A 19,223-nucleotide genomic window follows, 5' to 3' on the forward strand; every position below is an offset into this window, starting at 1 on the left:
ATAATTGCAGTCCAGTCCCCTGAATTTAATTAATCTCTTTTAGCCACAAAATTAATTATCAATTAATTCTTGACTAATATTAATTAAACAATATGATTTCTCCTTTAATATATTATTCTCATAATATATTAATAAATCATATTTAAACCTTTCTCTCCTCAATTCATCCTACATATTGCTATGGTGAAGGCAACCCAAAAGGACCATGCTCATAATCGATTCAAGTACATACCAAAATAGTTATGGACTTAGATACTAATCCAACAGTCTCCCACTTGGATAAGTCTAATAACTATTTTCCATATGACTTCAGAACCTGATCAGCAATCGTAGCTTTCAAAAGCCGCTGTCAACTCTGATCTTATCAGATAGCGTGTCCTCTAGATAAGGGATTATATATTCCTCCATTCTCAAGATATCGTATAGACATAAGACATGAATTTTAATCATTCTCTCTATACTGTTTCCCGACTTCCGATTTATGACGACTGACAACAGACTACAATTGAACACATCAACTTAGTCCCGACTTGGCCAAGTGCTTAGGTGTCATCACTAAATCATCGAGAGGCCCACAGATATCGCTTTTATCCCACTTTGGGTAAAAGGAATGGATAAACTTCGACTCAAATGCTCGCTTGCATTTATTAATCGAATTACACACAACAATAAGTTTTATAACACCAAGTTACTGGTGCGTTTACTTATTATCAATGTGCAACCGACCAACAAATAACAACTCACATGTCTCGGTTTCAAGAATATACAATATTATCGTCTCACTAATCACTCGTGATAAATCCATGAAGTGATCCAAGTGAGCGTGGGTTTAATCCAATACTCTAATCTTATCAAAGCACTCATGAACTCTGCAGCAAACTTGTGCTATGTCTAAACACTTCAAACAATCTACAGACAGATTCATGACAATCTTTATTCATACCTACTCCCAACGTATGACCGACTGTGGATGTTTGAATAACCTAGTTATTCTGGAAGTCAAAACATGCAAATTGAAACATAACAATAATACTTAATCCTATATGGCCTCAAACTTGTGAGAGTAAATAAAACACTTCTATTTATCCACCATATTGATTACTTATTATTTATCATTTAATGTTTCGGATAATCAACTTATTACTTGAATTACAACGACAACTGTCCCATGCTCTAAGCATGCACACTTTGTTTCCTATGGTCCATGCTTTGTGAAATAGATCAATTGAAAATCTTTTTCAATGATGCTCATTTCACAATTCCTTAATCCCCATTGTTAGTGTAAGAACACAAGGTTCTTGCCACTACTAGAATATGATAGATTCTAACATTTTACGCAACGATCCTTTTGTAAAGTCATAGCACAAAAGTCACTAAGACTTGGCTAATGAAACTACAAAGTACTTACTTAGAAATTGTTACAAGACAATTCTATAGACGTGAAGTCTCACATTCAAAGTACATTCCTTTGAACATCCTTCTTGCATAAAAGTTTCTAATCTAGACATAGATTCTTAATATCCAACTCCCAATATGGAGACATTTCCACATTTGCCATATGACAACTCATTCTTAATAGAATCTTATCTATTCATAATAATGTCGATATGGTCCATCCAATACCATACTTCCAACTACTCACAAGCGACCAATCCTCAGCGAACTTTGGATCGTCCTTTGATAGTTGTTTAATAATTTTAGTCAAAATCCATTCTAGTCCTTTTTCCCTCTTAATGCGCTAGACATTTGAAAAATTTTAGAATGGTAAATATTATAGCATTTGTAATCGATCCTATACCCGAAGCGAATGAGACACGATGCATAATGTCTTACATAAAGATATGATACTTTACCAATCTTTTGCCATAATATTTTATGTGTCATGTTCTCACAATTCGAACTATGAAGAGGGATGCCGTAATCATAATCGAAATTTGAGAACACACAATGTGTCCTTTGACTGAAAATATTAAAATTTCTCAATCTAAGCTTTAGATTTTGAAACGAAGTATAATATTCTCTCCCTTAATTATAGCAAAAAAACTTTTCAACCCATGCAACTTTGCAAATGGAATCTTTGTTTTTCTATAATTAATATTGCTAACTTGCAATACTCGCCATAATAATCATACAAACATAACACTTATGCTCCCACTATCATGATGATTATCATGTAAGCATAACACTTATGCTCCCACTAGCTTTGACATGTATTCAGAAAACAAATGAACTTTCAGAAAACAATGCCTATTGAATTTCTGAAATTCATATTTCTAATACCAGATGCTTCGATAAGCCTTTATCTAAGCTTCTTAACCTTATACACCTTTGCCTTATATAGCTCATATGTGTGTTTAAACAATCTAGAACTTATGTTACTAAGTTCCAAATGTTCAAACTAATTGCCAAATCTCATAATTCGAACTATGGAAAGGGATGCCGTAACCATAATCGAATGTGAGAATACAATTTTCACAATCGCTATCTTCTTAAAACCTCTCTTAGTGAAAGTATTTCCTCACAGTCATTTTCATGAAGGAGGGAATCTTACGACACTTAGATTTTATGGTGTATGAGTTCCTATCCATGTGAATTTGCCAAAACCAAGATTTGCGACAAATCCAAACTCATATGGACTGAACTTTCTTAATCTTGATTTCTTGCCCTATGGTAACACGAGTGCCCACCATGTCTTCCAAGTAGTTTAGTAACTTGTCCTTACATATCAATGTACTTTGAATCGACTAAGGCTCTAGTATGCATTCAAATGAGAACTCATAGAACTCATATACACAATTAACTCAATTGGAATGGCACAGAAACAAAATAATGTCAGCACAATAGGTTGTAAACCTCAAGTCGTGTGCTAGTGATGATCGATAAGGTTTATTCTTGATTTGTTCTTGAAACCTTTCAAGACCATTAAGACTCCCACTGACTCTTTGACATATAAGATTCTCTTGTCAAAAAACATTTCTTGACAAAGCAAATACTCAAGAGTTAGTGTAGTTCTTATCAAGACAAAACACTTCACATAATTGGTCCTAGTTGGTCTTTGTCTTATCCAAGACAGCACAACTTACCCATTTCTAATGTGCAAGAATAAGGAAACCTTTTCTAAACTCCACATTTGATGAGTGTTATATACCTACTTAAGACTTTTCACTCAATGTCACAATCTTGACTCTAAGACTTGACATTGGAACGAAGTATGATTGACTTATTGATTTAACCATTTATACAATACTTGATTCCTCTTCTCATACATGCAATTGCACTAAGACTCACTTAGAGGATCAATTTAGACATGGTTCTTAATCATTAAGACTTATCATAAAACACAATAAAAGGTACTCTCCCTTCTTCTTAGAAAAGAGAAACTTTTATCTTTCTGCCTACTTGATTCTTCTTTATTCGTTCTACTATTCATTGAAACTCTTTCAATCAACTCAGAATTACACTTAATCTTATAAGTATAATCATATTTACTAACCTTTAGTAAATCATGACGAATATCTTTGTCACTCTTGTGGTGGACTTGATCAATGCACAACCTAGTGTACTTGATCTCCCAGTCCTTCAATTGACACTTTGTCAAAGAATTAGTCTAAGTTTCCCAAATGTGTAAAGGTTTTCATTCATCATACAATATACATTGCATGATTCCAAGTTTCTGTCCAATTGAAACTTGGGTGATGAAAAACTCTCCCTATTTGGTAAACTTTTGACATTTCCACAAATAACATAATTAAGAATCAAATCCATTGTTGCTAATAATAGAAACATTCAAGCATCAATTCTTTCATACATGCCATTGCAAGGATAAATAAATAAGATAAAGTCAAAATTCATTTTATTGCGGAAAAAATTTGTCCTTACAATGCAATTCAATTGAAAAACTATGTTATTACATATTTCTTAACAATCTATTCTAACTCCAAGTAGTATCTCAAGAATCCATTCTTCAAGTAATGCGATCGAAATCCATTTCTTCACGATTAGATTCAGCTTACTTCTTCCCTTAAGCTTCCTCTCTTTTCTTCGATCCTACAAAACATCAAAATGCAATCTTATCACATCATGTATTAAGAATCTAGAATAGGAACTTAAAAGAGTTAGATAATGGATTTTACCTGAAGTAGAGCCATACGTCTTGACTCTCCCATCTCTTAGATCTCTCAGGTAGTTAGGGCAACTTCGTCTCCAATGCCCCTTCTCTTGGCAATAAAAGCAAATGGACTCCTTTGGCACAACACATCGGATAATCACAGAATTAGTTCTTTCTGGACTTCCAATGTTGCCAGTGTCCATTGAAGTTTGGGAGTTTGATTCACCAGACAAATTTGCTTGACCAGCACGCCAAATCATTGCTGATTCAGCGGCTATAAGCAAATAGGTGAGATTACTTAGGGTCACGTCGTGGTCCATCATATAGTACTCTCTAACAAACTCACTATATGATTTAGGAAGTGACTGAAGAACCCAGTCAACAGCCAACTCGCTTGAAATCTCGACACCCAACATGCTTAACCTATCAATGTGTGACTTCATCTCTAAGACGTGTGCACACACAGGTTTCCCATCTTCGTGTTTACTCGCCAAAAGGGCTTGAGTGAGCTTGAACTTTTCAAGCCTTTGAATTGTGGGTCAGGGAGAACAATTGGAGGAGGTGGAGGAAGTGAAGCATGACTCTCATTTCCTTGATCGTATCTCGGAACGTCATCTTCATTTGGAAAGCTTGTTCCAAAGGATTTGGGAAGACCATTGTAAGATTCAGACATCTACAAAACGGGAGAAAATTCAAGTTAAGTTGATTAGAATTCTTGATGTAACACCCAAATGAAACATCAAGCTAGGATCCAACACAATAATCTACAACCTAGAAAAGGGATGCCGTAATCTAGTTGCAGAATATTTGAAGGTAGGTAAATTACGATTTACCAATTTCCACCATGAAAAACGAAAAGGAAGTTTAAGTTTTAAATGAATTGAAACTCCTAGATCTTTTGAGATTCATTGAACTTTTCAATGGCATGTTTAATCTCGATTATGCCCTACTATTTGTGACTGGGATGCCGAGGATCACAAACAAGGTGTGAATAACCATACGAATCACGCGGTGCACCCAATGCTACAATCACCTAATCAATGTGCCGGTTAGCCACACACGCTCCATTGATCTATGACAAACATCGAGTCACCCTTCGCTACCAATGTCATCCCCAAATTAGTGTGCCGGTTAACCACACACGCTCCACTAACGTTTGACAGGGGTACGAAGTGCAATTCTATGGATTAGCATACAATTTCACATTTTTCCTAAAGTAACTATGAATTGGGAATTTGAAAAAGCATTTAGTTACTTTATACTTCATTATACTTATAATGGAAGGTTTCTGTCCTATCCTACCCGTTCGGCTAACGACCCTCCACTAGTCAAGAGTGCGGTGGGTAAGAGTGGATACCCATTCAATCGTCATTTTATAGGCCATTTCCTTAAACACCCCTTATAGACCAGCTTCGTGAATGAGGCCTACTAACGGTAAGACTGACTGTTTACTCATACATATATAATATTAGACTTTTAATGTTATATATAGTATAGGGTGTATTTTACACTTTTAAAATACTAGGTGGTTTAATTTAGTAAAATTATACTTTTAATTTAATTAAATGTAAACCAAAACTTTATGGGGTTTATTAAATCACTTTTAATTATACACTTTAATTAATTAATAAAACATAAGGGTGTGATTTGAACTTTTCAAATTGCTAGGGTTTTAGAGTTTAACATTTCAAAATTAAACTTTTAATCAAATTTTAAATTCCAAAACTTGAGGGCAAGTTTTGAAACATTTCAAAACATAAGGGATCAAATAACAAATAACATAAATTAAACAATTAATTTGGTGATTATCTATATTTGACCTAATCTCATTTTATTCATAAGATAATTACCAAAAAATTTAAATAATCCATGTTTGTCAAATAAAGAAACTATTATTTAAAAGATTTGAAATTATCTATTGTTTTGGCAATGATAATCACTAATTTAAGTTAAAAATCGGATTTTAACTTCATAAAACAAATTAGGCATCAAAACAAGTCAAAACAACAACAAAAACCCGAAATTCCCTCTGTCTGACCCTGGACTCACCGAGTCAGGGACTGGACTCGCCGAGTCAGACAGACTCGCCGAGTTCATCCACTGACTCGCCGAGTCAGGTCGGGCAGAGGCCAAAAATTCGTTTTTCATCAAATAAAGCAGTTAAGCATCACATACAACTGAAACCAATCAAGGCTCTAATACCACTGATGTGTTTTATGCATAAGAACAATCCTATGTGCTCATACAAACCCTAATGCTTGGATCTAGGTCTCTCTATTGTACATGCTTTGAATCCAAGACTAATAAACTTAGATCTAACATATTATAAACTGAATTAGGGTTTAGAGAATTACCTTTGATTGTTATATAGCAATAACAATCAATTCCTTGCTTGGATTGGCCTTAGAAAGCTTAGTGCCTCAAGTGTTGCACCTCTAATGGAGTCACAAACACCATATACAACTTGGATGAAAAGGAGAAGAAGAGAGTGAAAGGTCAAGCCTTGAAATATGATAATGTTTAAAACAGACTCAGCGTCAGCACGTATCTCAGCATCAGCGCCAGCACTTCATCAACTCAGTTTGTAATAGTTTAGTTTATTCAGTGCTTTGTAACAAATCTTGTATTTATCATGTTTCCTTAGTTATCTTGATTTATTAGCTGGCGTATCCCTGAATTGTAGGGATCATCTAGAATAGCAGTATATATTATTTTGTATAGGTTTGTAAATGGCGACGCCTTTCACAAACCCTAATCGTCGCTTTGTGCACACGATAATCTCTTTGTGAGATTATCTTTCTTAGTGAAAGTTTTTCTTCGTGAATTTGTCTTGTTCTTATTCATAGTCATTGTTTAATATTTCGATTGATCTAAAGGCCTCTTCAATTGGTATCAGAGCAGGTTTCTTTTATCAAACAAATGGCTTCATCTTCTTCTTCATCAAACTCGTCAAATCATCCTTCTGCTAAAATCCCTCCTTTCGATGAAACTAACTTTGCTATGTGGAAAATAAAGGCTCTATATGCCTTGGAGTCTGTTGATGAAGACATGCTGGACATCGTTGAAAAAGATCCTTATGTTCCGATGTATCAGCCTCTTAAAAATAATGTTCCTGATGGCACTATGAAGAAAACTCCAAAAGAAAACTGGACGACAGATGACAAGAGAAAACATGGTTTGGATGTTCGTGCTCGTGCCGCTATCAGCTACTCATTGCCATACAACATCTTTGGGCTGGTTCAAAATTGCATCTCAGCAAAAGAGATGATGGATACGCTGACTGTATCTTTTGAAGGAACTGAAGAAGTCAAGGCTACTCAAATAAATGATCTTAACCGAAGGTATGAACATTTTTTTTCTAAGAAAGGTGAAACCTTGACTCAAACTTTTAACAGATTCAATACTCTTGTTAATGATCTTCGGAGACTAGATCAGTTGAAGCATAGAACTGTTCTAGTGCAAAAGTTTTTGGATTCTCTAGGTGCAGGTTGGGAGAATCATGTTGATGTGCTGAAAAATAGTGAGAAGATCCACTCTATGGACTTACAAAGTCTCTATGGAAATCTTCGATACTATGAAGAATCCAAGCTACAAAGAAAGGAACTGATGAAAGATTCTCAGCGTGAATCTTCTGTAGCCCTGTTCTCCAACAAAAAGCTGGTGTCAGATTCAGACACTGAAAGTGATTCAGACACTGATTCATCTAAAACTGACACTGATGATCTTGAAAAGGTTGTAGCCAGTGCAGCTTTGATTGTGAAGACCTTTGAAAAATCAGGTCGAAACTTCTCAAAGTTTCAAAAGAAGATTGGAGGAAAATTATCAAAAGGGTCAGGAGCTGATAAAAGGCATGGTGCTGATAAGAAAGAGAAGGCTCAGTGCTTTAACTGTGGGAGCACTGATCATTTTGCAAAGGATTGTAAACAAAAGAAACAAGGCTCAGATGAATACTGGAAGCAGAAGTACAACAAGCTGATTAGGAAGCTGAAAGCTGAAAACTTGGAACATAAAGTGCTTGTAGCTGAAGAAGAAAAATGGAAAACTGATGAAGAGTCATCAGATGATGAAGTCAAGTGTCTCATGGTCAAAATAGAGGACCCGGATATTCCTGATAAAGACAAAAGTACTTTTGACACTGATATGTCTGATTCTGAAAATTCCAGGAAGCACAACACTGACTCTTCTTCAATGTACCAGGTTAAAAACTTTGTTTCCTATTCAATGAATGAAAAAATCAAAATGTTTGAGTGTTTGGGTGTCATTAATTCTAAGAAGAATCAAACCATAAGAAATTTGCAAAATCAAATTGATCTTCTTGAAACTGATATATCTATGAAAAATAGCATTATTGAATCCACTCAGGAAAATCTTAGAATTACTAGTTTGTCAAATTCATCCTTGTCTGCTGAAATTGACGATGTTAAAAATCTTTTAATCAAAGAACAAACTGTACTTCACACTTGGGCAAAATCTCATAAGAATGCCAATTATATTATTTCAGCTCAAATTCCACATTCTTGTGAGAAAATTCTTGGGGGTAATTTTGCAGAAGCTGAAAAAGTTTTTAAATCACAAGAAAAGGAATCTGAGGTCTATTCCATGAATGAGGTGAAAAATAATTTCAAAAATAAGTTTGTCAGTAACTCTTTTATTAATCAAAGTTTAATTGATGAATATTGTACTATTAATCCTGATGGTATTACTGAGTGTAATGTTGAAATTACCGGAATTGATCCTACCTCTTATCCTGCACATCTTGTTAGACCAACCCCTCTAACTGAGAATATTATTGCTTTTCCTATCTCTAATGGAGTGTTTCATGCTGTTCATGAACAACTCAAGCACTTCCCTGATTGCAACCCATCTGTGAATGAGTCAAAATCAGATACTGATAGTTCATCTCCTAACACTGATCAAATTCCTTCTGACACTGAACTCAGTCGTGACTCAGTGATAAACAAAAGGACTCAAAGCTCTATTGGTGAATCTTACATATCAAAATGTGTTAAATCAAAAAATTTGCTCACCAAGAAGAACTTTGGAACTAGAATTTGTTACAGATGTGGTGACTCCTCTCACAAGATCAGTGAATGTTCTTTTGATAAATCATCTTCAAAAGCTGAAAATATTAAAGTTAGGAATGAAAAATGGACTCTTAAGTCAAACTCTTTAAACTGTCTTCCTAAGGAGTGTTATAATTTATTATCAAATAACTTTGTGAATGACCCATCTTTGAATGGGTCAGTGTGTTCTAACTAGTTTCTCAGCACTGCAAGGTCAGGAGCATCTTTGGTACTTAGACAGTGGTTGCTCAAGGCATATGACAGGATCAAAGTCTCTCCTGGAAGATTATGTTAAGAAAACTGGTCCTGCAGTTACTTATGGAGACAATGGAAAGGGGTTCACTAAGGGATATGGAAACATCAAATGCAATAACGTGGTTTTTCAAAACGTTTCATATGTTAAGGGTCTCAACCACAACCTTATTTCTATCAGTCAATTGTGTGATGCTGACTATGAAGTTCACTTTACAAAGAAAGAAGGAAGAGTTGTAAACACTGACAAGAACATCGTTCTCTCAGTAAGTAGAAAAGATGATATATATGTTCTTGACATGTTCTCAAGTGACAAGGCACTGATGCAATGTTTCTTTACAAAGTCTCAGACGAATCTTAGCTGGATTTGGCACAAAAGGTTTTCTCATCTGAACTTCAAGAATCTATCCAAGATATCCAATCAAGACCTAGTTAGAGGGCTCCCAAAATTCAGCGTTGTGAAAGAGAAGATGTGTTCAGCTTGTGAACAAGGAAAACAAACCAAGTCCTCATTCAAACCCAAGTCATGTTCCAGTATATCAGTCCCTCTTCATCTACTCCACATGGACTTGTTTGGACCTATTCCTGTTCGTTCACTAGGTGGAAATAAGTATACTCTAGTGGTCGTTGATGAGTTCACTCGATTTACATGGGTAGTTTTCTTGAAGAAGAAAAGTCATGTTGCACAGGAAATCATCTCACTGATTCGTAAAAATGAGACACTGACAGGTCTTAAAGTTAAGCAACTAAGAAGTGATCATGACACTGAGTTCCGAAACTCAACTCTTGAAGAATTTTGTGATCATAAAGGAATTGGACAAAACTTCTCAGCTCCTCGTACTCCTCAGCAAAATGGTGTTGCTGAATGAAGAAATAGAACACTGATTGAGGCAGGAAGGACCCTGATGATCCATGCTGGTCTTCCTATGTCGTTTTGGGCTGAAGCAGTCAATACAGCATGTTTTACTCAGAATCGATCTCTAATTCACAGGATTCACAAGAAGACTCCATATGAAATGCTGAAAGATCGAAAACCAGATGTATCCTTTTTTCATGTGTTCGAATGCATTTGTTATATTCTAAATCAGCGTGATCCAAGATCCAAGTTTGAACCTAAGGCTGATAAAGGTATTTTGTTGGGTACTCATCTATTTCAAAGGCTTTTCGTGTTTTTCATGTGAACAGGCAATGTGTTGAAGAATCCATTCATGTGAAGTTTAATGAGGAATCATACACTGATGAAAAAGTCACTCATTCTCCTTCTATCTTTCAAGAGCTTCTCTCTTGTCCATTCGATGAAGCACCTTGTGCTAAAGAGAAGACCGATTCTTCTGATCCTATCATTCCAATTCCATGTCCCTTGAATCAAGATACTGCAGCCACAACAACAGATAACTCATTAGGTGCTGATGAAACCCTTGAAGCTGAAGACTCTCCTGAAACTGATAATGTGTCAGTGTCTATCTCTCCGGAATCAACATCAGTCATTGAACATCGAGATCATCCTGTTGATCGAATTATAGGGAATATTCATGATGGTGTCCGAACCAGATCTAGTGTACTTAATAACTTCTGCATGTATGTTAACTTTGTTTCAATGATCTTACCTGATAAAATACACACAGCTCTTCAAGATGCTGATTGGATCAAAGCCATGCAAGAAGAACTGAATGAGTTTGAAAGGCACAAAGTTTGGACTCTTGTCCCAAGACCATCCGGAAAGACTATCACTGGAACTCGTTGGGTCTATCGTAACAAGGTTGATAAAGATGGAATCATCACTCGCAACAAGGCAAGGCTTGTAGCTCAAGGGTTTACTCAGATTGAATCTATCGACTACGGGGAAACTTTTGCCCCAGTTGCTCGCATTGAAGCTATCAGGCTGTTTCTCGCATACGCATCCTACATGAACTTCATTGTATATCAGATGGATGTGAAAACAGCATTCCTTCATGGTGTGTTAGAAGAAGAAGTGTTCCTAAGTCAGCCCCCAGGCTTTGTGAACAAAGATCATCCTGATTACGTGTACCGGTTAGACAAAGTTGTTTAAGGACTGAAGCAAGCTCCCAGGGCTTGATATGAGACGCTGACATCGTATCTGCTTGAAAATGGATACAGACGAGGAGCAATCGACAACACTCTCTTCATCAAAAACAAAGGCTCAGATATGGTTCTTGTTCAAATTTATGTCGATGACATTATTTTTGGCTCTCCAAATGAGACACTGAGCAAGGAATTTGTAGAGATCATGTCTCAAAGGTTCGAAATGAGCATGATGGGAAAGATGACCTTTTTCTTAGGTCTTGAAGTTCAGCAACAAAAGACAGATATTTCTATTTGTCAAAGTAAATATATTTCTGACCTGCTTGTTAAGTATTCTCTCAGTGACTGCAAACCAGCCTCTACCCCAGTGTCTAAGACTGATAAGATACACGCTGATCCAACTGGAACTGATGTCAATCACTCTCTGTATCGAGGAATGATTGGATCCCTCTTATATCTCACAGCAAGTCGTCCTGATATCATGTTTGGAACCATTCTCTATGCTCGATTCCAAGCTAATCCAAAAGAATCTCATCTCATGGCTATCAAACGTATCTTTCGATACTTGAAGGGAACTCAAAACCTTGCTCTATGGTATCCTCGCGACTCAGCATTTGAACTTTATGGATACACTGACTCAGATTATGTTGGATGCAATTTAGACAAAAAGAGTACATCAGGTGGATGTCACTTTCTTGGAAATCGTCTCATCAGCTGGTCTAGCAAGAAACAAACATCAGTAGCCATCTCAACTGCAGAAGTTGAGTATGTTACCGCTGGAAGATGCTGTGCTCAGCTCCTATGGATTCAAAATCAGCTTCTCGACTATGGGTTCAAGTTCTCAAAGACTCCCATCTATTGTGACAACACCAGTGCCATTCAGATCACACAAAATCCTGTTCAGCACTCAAAGACAAAGCATATCGAGATCAGACATCACTTCATCAGAGATAATGTTGAAAAGGGAAAAGTTGTTCTTGAACATGTCAAGACTTCGGAGCAACTTGCTGATATCTTCACAAAGGCACTGGATTCTCAATCAACTGCTTACATTATCGGAGAACTGGGAATGATTTCCTTGTAATTAATTTTGATGTTTCATTGTGCTAATGTTTGATTTTGTCTTATAAGCTGATGTACATTGTGCTGATGATGACATACTGATGATATTTGCTACTGAGCACTTTGGTTTGATTTCTTATCTTTATCTCTTCTTCAAGTCTTCTAAATAAAAGTTGAATGATTCACTGTATTAAACCATACACTGATAACGACTTGAAACTCTTTGTCGATGGTTAGATCAAAACACCAAGATCTATCACACGCAACTACCCCTTCTTACCAATTTTACACTGACTCTGTGATTCAGTGTGCCCAAACACACGCTGATGAGAGTCTAAAAATCTTTGCCGATGGTTAGATCAAAACACCAAGATCTATCACACGCAACTACCCCTTCTCACCAATCTTACACTGATTCTGTGATTCAGAGTGCCAAAACACACGCTGATGAGAGTCTAAAAATCTTTGCCGATGGTTAGACCAAAACACCAAGGTTTATCACACGCAACAATCCATTCATTACCCTCCTCTTATTCAGTGTCTAATGATTCAGTAAGATAAACTACTCACTGATGAAGTCACAACACTCTGTACCGATGGTTAGATAATGTAACTAGTATCTATCACACGCACCAATCTCCTTGCTAGCCCTGAATAAGCAAGCTGTACCTTGAATTGACGGAGAAATATTTTCAGCATGTAACTTTTGTGACACTGAGCTCAGCGCTTCCGCAAACACTGATTGACGTTTCACCTTCAGTCAACGGCTCTTTTATCCAACGGCTATTTTCTACTCTGACAGGTTGTTACGATGCGCCGTTATCCTTAATGACGATAATCAAGCAGATCAGAAGATAATCATCACCTTTTTAATGAAGATAATCATTACCTTTTAAAAACCCCCTTTTCATTCCATATTTAAACCTCTTTCTCCCTTGGTTTAATTTTTCCTTCCAAAACCTTGAACTTCTCTCAAAAAAACCCTAGAATTCTCAAATACTCTACAATGGCGGCATCTCTGTTCACATACTCCTCAACCTCTCGAAGAGTCGTTCCTGCCCCAAACTCCCCTCCACTTCTAATTCACATTAAAGCAACCAATGTCGTATTGAACCCTGACATTCCAGAGGTTCATCGAGGTCTTGGACTCGATGATTTCGTCAATTTCTTGGCTTCTTGTCGCCTTCGATATGCAATCAGTGATGTATCGTCCGAGTTCTTCCCAGAACAAGTATGTGAGTTCTACTATACTGCAACAGTTAATGAAGAAAACAATGCCATCACCGGAACCATTGGCCATGGCAGACACTCCGTCTTCATCACCGCAGAACTACTCAGTGCTGCGTTAAGGTTACCGATTTTCGAACCCTTTTCTGAACCCCCTACTATTGAAAGATGTAAACGCATGTTTGATCAACTGGGCTATGATCATTCAAAGGCTGGAACTCGCTCAGCTCTTATTTTGCGTCAGTGCATGACCCCAGGCTGGAAGTTTTTCACTGGTGCCTTATGCAAGTGTGTGGGTCACAAGTCTCGCAGTGGTGACCAACTGAGCAATTATGAGCAACAAGTTGTCTGCTCTCTTCTTCTCAACAAAAGGCTGGATTATGGGGCACTATTCTTTGATCAGCTTGTTCAGCTTCTACGTGCAAATGTGCGTGCTGATCATGTTCCCTTTCCACGCTGGATTGCCCTGGTGTTCGATAAATTCTTCGCTGCTGACTACTTTTCTCACTCTGGGAATCCAATCCAATGCCCTCGAATGTCAGTTCGTATGTATCAGGATGATCCTTTGGATACTGACATTGGAATCTCCGATAGGATGAGAGAATGGATTGTCAATCCATACACTGTGCCTTCTCTCACCGCTGACACTGATGAAGGAGGTGTTGATGGTAATCATATGGATCATGCTGATCAAGAGGTGGAACATCATGATGACGGTCATTTCTCCCCTCAACTGTCTCATCACATCATCTCGGACTCTGGCAAAGCCTCCTCAGCACCACAGGATTCCATGCCTCTGGGGGAGCAACCATCTCAGGGGGAGCATCCCTCACAGGGGGAGCATCAGTCTCAGGGGGAGCATCCATCACCAGCAGCTCACCACTTCTCTCCAAGGATGCCTCCTAGCTCTCCAGTTGCCCCAGGTACCTCAATGGTTCAAATTCCCGCTTCAGCATTTTCTGAACTGATGTCACTGACTCGGGACATGAGTCTGCGTCTGCTTCGAATTGAGGCTGATGTTCACCAAATCAAGGAGGTTCTCTTACTTACTCCTCCCGCTAGTCCCAACTCTGATGATGTTCAAAAAGGGGGAGATACTGATGATGATGCTGATGCTGATGATCATGCTAATGGTGAACCAAATGCTCATGCTAATGGTGAACCAAATGAGAAAGACACAGAACCTGCTGCTGACAACACTATCATTCAGCATGAATCTCCCAACCCCGTTCGTGAATCTGATTCTGCGGGGCATAATAATCCAGCAGCTACTGAAAAATTGTTTGAAGACAGTAAGCATGATGAAGAGCATGATGAACCTGATGACGAATGTCAAATTCTTGACATGAACTTCATTGATCCTCTCATTCCAGTTCAGCAAGAAAGCTCAGATGACCTTGAAGAATCTCATCCGATACTAGCTGATGATTTTGCTGATCCCATCATTCCGGTCCAAGGAGAGGATTCGGACGTTGCCAGTGAAGAATCTCATCCGTTGTCTCGAAAACGGAAGGTAGCAGATACTGACTTGGATCATTCTCAAACTGATACTTCTTCAACTGTGAAGAAACCCAAGTCCATTGTCAGTATTTCAAACCTTGCCACTGAATGGAACATGTCCCCTGATCAAGTCAAGCAAATTCTTGATGAAGCCAATCGAGCTCAGCTTCTAAAGAACATTGCTCAAGCTGATGAATCCCTTATTCAGCACAGACTTCAGGCCAATGGATCTTTTGAAGCTCAGATGCAGAAGTTCCTGGAATTTCAGTCCAAGGCTCAGTCTTCTCAACCTCCTCCTAGCTCTAGCAAGCCTAAGACTGACAGCGTTCTTGACCGGATTGATCGAAAGAGATTTGAAGATGTTTTTAATCGGCGAATGTGTGGAGACAAGATAATCAAAGTCAAAGCTTCAAAACCTCGAAACGAGAAAATCCTCACGTTGCTGATCACTCGTCAAGGTTCTCAACATTCTTATACTGAAGTTGTCAAGAGAGATGAGCTGATCAGATATGGGTATTCAGAATGGATGGAACTGCTCGATCTTGCATCCAAGCAAACCTCAGCTCACTCTTCCGAACTGACTTGTGCACTTCATCTGCTGATCAAAAAGGTTCAGCGTTTGGATCTTGTTCCCAAAGAACGACCTCAGCATCAAGGCCAAAGGTCGTCAGTTCCTAGATCTCGAAGAACCAAGTTTCACGTTGATGATGAAGATGTATTGGTTCTAGACTTCGGTGTTGGTGTAATTAATAATTCTCTTCCTCTCGGTGTTGATCCGGTTCAGCATCAATTCATCTCAGCTCCTGAACACGGAATGTTCTACCTTGATAAAAACAGGAGGATGTGCTTTCAGCGCACTACTGAGATCCCAAAAGCTCCAACCACTCACCTTGTGGGCTTAAGGCAAATGTGCATGAGTCATCAAGATCTTTCCGGAGAATTTCACATTCTTATCGCCATGGAGCTGCTGAATAGAAGACAGGAGTTGCTGGACAGTCCTTACTGGCCAGTTAAAATTGAAGCTAAAGCTGAGTATGAAGAATTCCTTTTCAGAGGTGTCTTAATTTAGTTTGTTTTGAACATCATCATATTAGGGGAGATTGAAAGGTCAAGCCTTGAAATATGATAATGTTTAAAACAGACTCAGCGTCAGCACGTATCTCAGCATCAGCGCCAGCACTTCAGCAGCTCAGTTTGTAATAGTTTAGTTTATTCAGTGCTTTGTAACAAATCTTGTATTTATCCTGTTTCCTTAGTTATCTTGATTTATTAGCTGGCGTATCCCTGAATTGTAGGGATCGTCTAGAATAGCAGTATATATTATTTTGTATAGGTTTGTGAATGGCGACGCCTTTCACAAACCCTAATCGTCGCTTTGTGCACACGATAATCTCTTTGTGAGATTATCTTTCTTAGTGAAAGTTTTTCTTCGTGAATTTGTCTTGTTCTTATTCATAGTCATTGTTTGATATTTCGATTGATCTAAAGGCCTCTTCAGAGAGGCTGCCCAAAAACGACTAGAAACCCTAGAGAATCAGTTGTCCACGTTTTTGGAGCCTAAGGGGTCCTTTATATACTTGTGTGGGCTGCTAGGGTTTCAGTCAAAACCCTAATGGACAGCTTAAACTCTAAGCAGCCCATGGAACCTTCTGGATAAGGCCATGGACGAAAATATGATGGGCTTCCATCATAATTTCGTTCACCCCTTATTCCTTTAGTATTCCTTAGCCCAATAACTCAATTATCCAATAATTGCAGTCCAGTCCCCTGAATTTAATTAATCTCTTTTAGCCACAAAATTAATTATCAATTAATTCTAGACTAATATTAATTAAACAATATGATTTCTCCTTTAATATATTATTCTCATAATATATTAATAAATCATATTTAAACCTTTCTCTCCTCAATTCATCCTACATATTGCTATGGTGAAGGCAACCCAAAAGGACCATGCTCATAATCGAGTCAAGTACATACCAAAATAGTTATGGACTTAGACACTAATCCAACAATTTCTTCCTCAGCTCATGGATTTCAGACACACAATTACCCAAGTTAGGCATTCTAACGTCGTTGTAGACAGGGTGCTAGGTGTTGTAATCTCGACTTTTCTTGATGGATTTGGTTTTAGGGTGTTTTGGTTTGTGATTAGGTGAAGAAATGGTGAAGTGAACGAGTTTGATGGGGGCATCATGTTGCATATTGGAATTCTGGGGAGAAAAAACGAGATAGATTAGGAAGATGGTGAAGAGAGAGAGAGAGAGAGAGAGAGAGAGAGAGGGTAGGGGTACATATGGAATGATGGGGTGGACGAGCATAATTCTTTTCTTTTTTTCATTAAAACTTACAAAATAAAAATTATAAAAAAATACAAAGAGAATCTAAAAGGGCAAAACAGTCAATTCAAGTGCTCCATGGACCAAAACTACGAAAATTTCTTAAATTTAGGACCAAAATCACGGAAAAATCTTGATTTTGGACTTTCCATGCAAATCAGAAACTTTTTGGACCTTATCCACAGTTTTTTGAATACCACAGGGACCAATTTTGCAGTTTTGTCTTTCTTTTTTCTTTTAAGTAGATAGTAATATAACAATAACACCAATATAATCTCTAAATTTTTGAAACACTTAAACTTCATTTGAAACTAATTAACTTTTTAAACAAAACAAAAAAACAAGTTTGGTATTATTTTATATCTTCATAACTCAATCCTATAAAATTTAAAACCCTAAATAATTATCGGACCTAAATCTTATGATTTAATAAGTTAAGATAAGTCTCAAGAAACAATTTCAAGTTGTAAAACAATCAAATCTTATGTTTTTATTTTTATTTTGATTTTTAGCTAATAATTTCCAAAAATAACTAGTTGTTTGACAAAACTTATTTTTCAATTGTTATTTTGGTTCGTTAAACATGCAAGCTTTTTCAAGATCATCATGAGCTACTAGCATACTAGATTGTTTTCGATGAATATACCATACGTCTAATATATCTTATTACCAAGAACCAATCTAGAAAAAAAAGAGAAAACATTGGGTATTTTTTTTGGGATTGTTTTGAAGTTTTAGTTTCGGTCTTCTAGTTTTTGTGCTTGTATACCGCCTTTAATTATAATGTAAGTCCCTTTATTTCAAAATCCGGGCTTCACCCCTGCTAAAAAACATTAACATTCGATATCTACTAATAAAATAGTTATCATATATCTTGATAAAAGATTAAAAATAACATATATTAGTTATTAATTGTTTTTATTAAGCTTCAATGATATTGGATATCTACTAATGAACTACCTTTAGGTTATATTTTAATAAGGAAAGTCTTTGTAAATGGTTTATGTGGTTTTCAAAAAAGTGAGTTTGATCCTTAATTTTTTGTCATCAAAGATGGTGCCTATAGTTTGAAAACTTTTAATGAATCGTTCTTATGATAAATTCTTTCATTTTTCTTTGTCAAGTCTGAAAATGCATGAGACATTAGAAGGCAAAATCGGCTTTTACATACTACATGACCATTCATGAAGTTTTGTCATAAACCAATATAAACACTTTAGGCCCTTCTTTTCTCCATCAAAATTGCCCGACGTCCTTTTCTTCTCTCTTATTTAACATACATATGATGAAACACTCCATTAATTTCAACTCAGGAAAACCGTCGCTTCTGACAATCACTACGGTTCACAACAGTCACCACCATATTCAGAAAAATTAAATCCAAAGCCCCAAGAAATCAAACCATATCTAAATCTAAAAAAAAAAAGGACAAGAAACTCATTGCCTCTAGAACATCAATTGTGCAATTAGGCTGGTGGGTATGGTGTCACACTTGTCATGGTCCACGTAGGCGCCAAATCACACTTACCACATTCTTAGCAAAACTTGTCATTTGGTAGGCACGAGTTGCCACACTAGGGATGAAAGTGGGTCCAAACCCAGACCGGATGGACCCGGACCCGGAAAACC

Source organism: Lactuca serriola, chromosome 4 (genome assembly GCF_051521515.1).
Source record: "Lactuca serriola cultivar US96UC23 chromosome 4, Lser_US96UC23_V15, whole genome shotgun sequence".
NCBI classification, from domain to species: domain Eukaryota; kingdom Viridiplantae; phylum Streptophyta; class Magnoliopsida; order Asterales; family Asteraceae; genus Lactuca; species Lactuca serriola.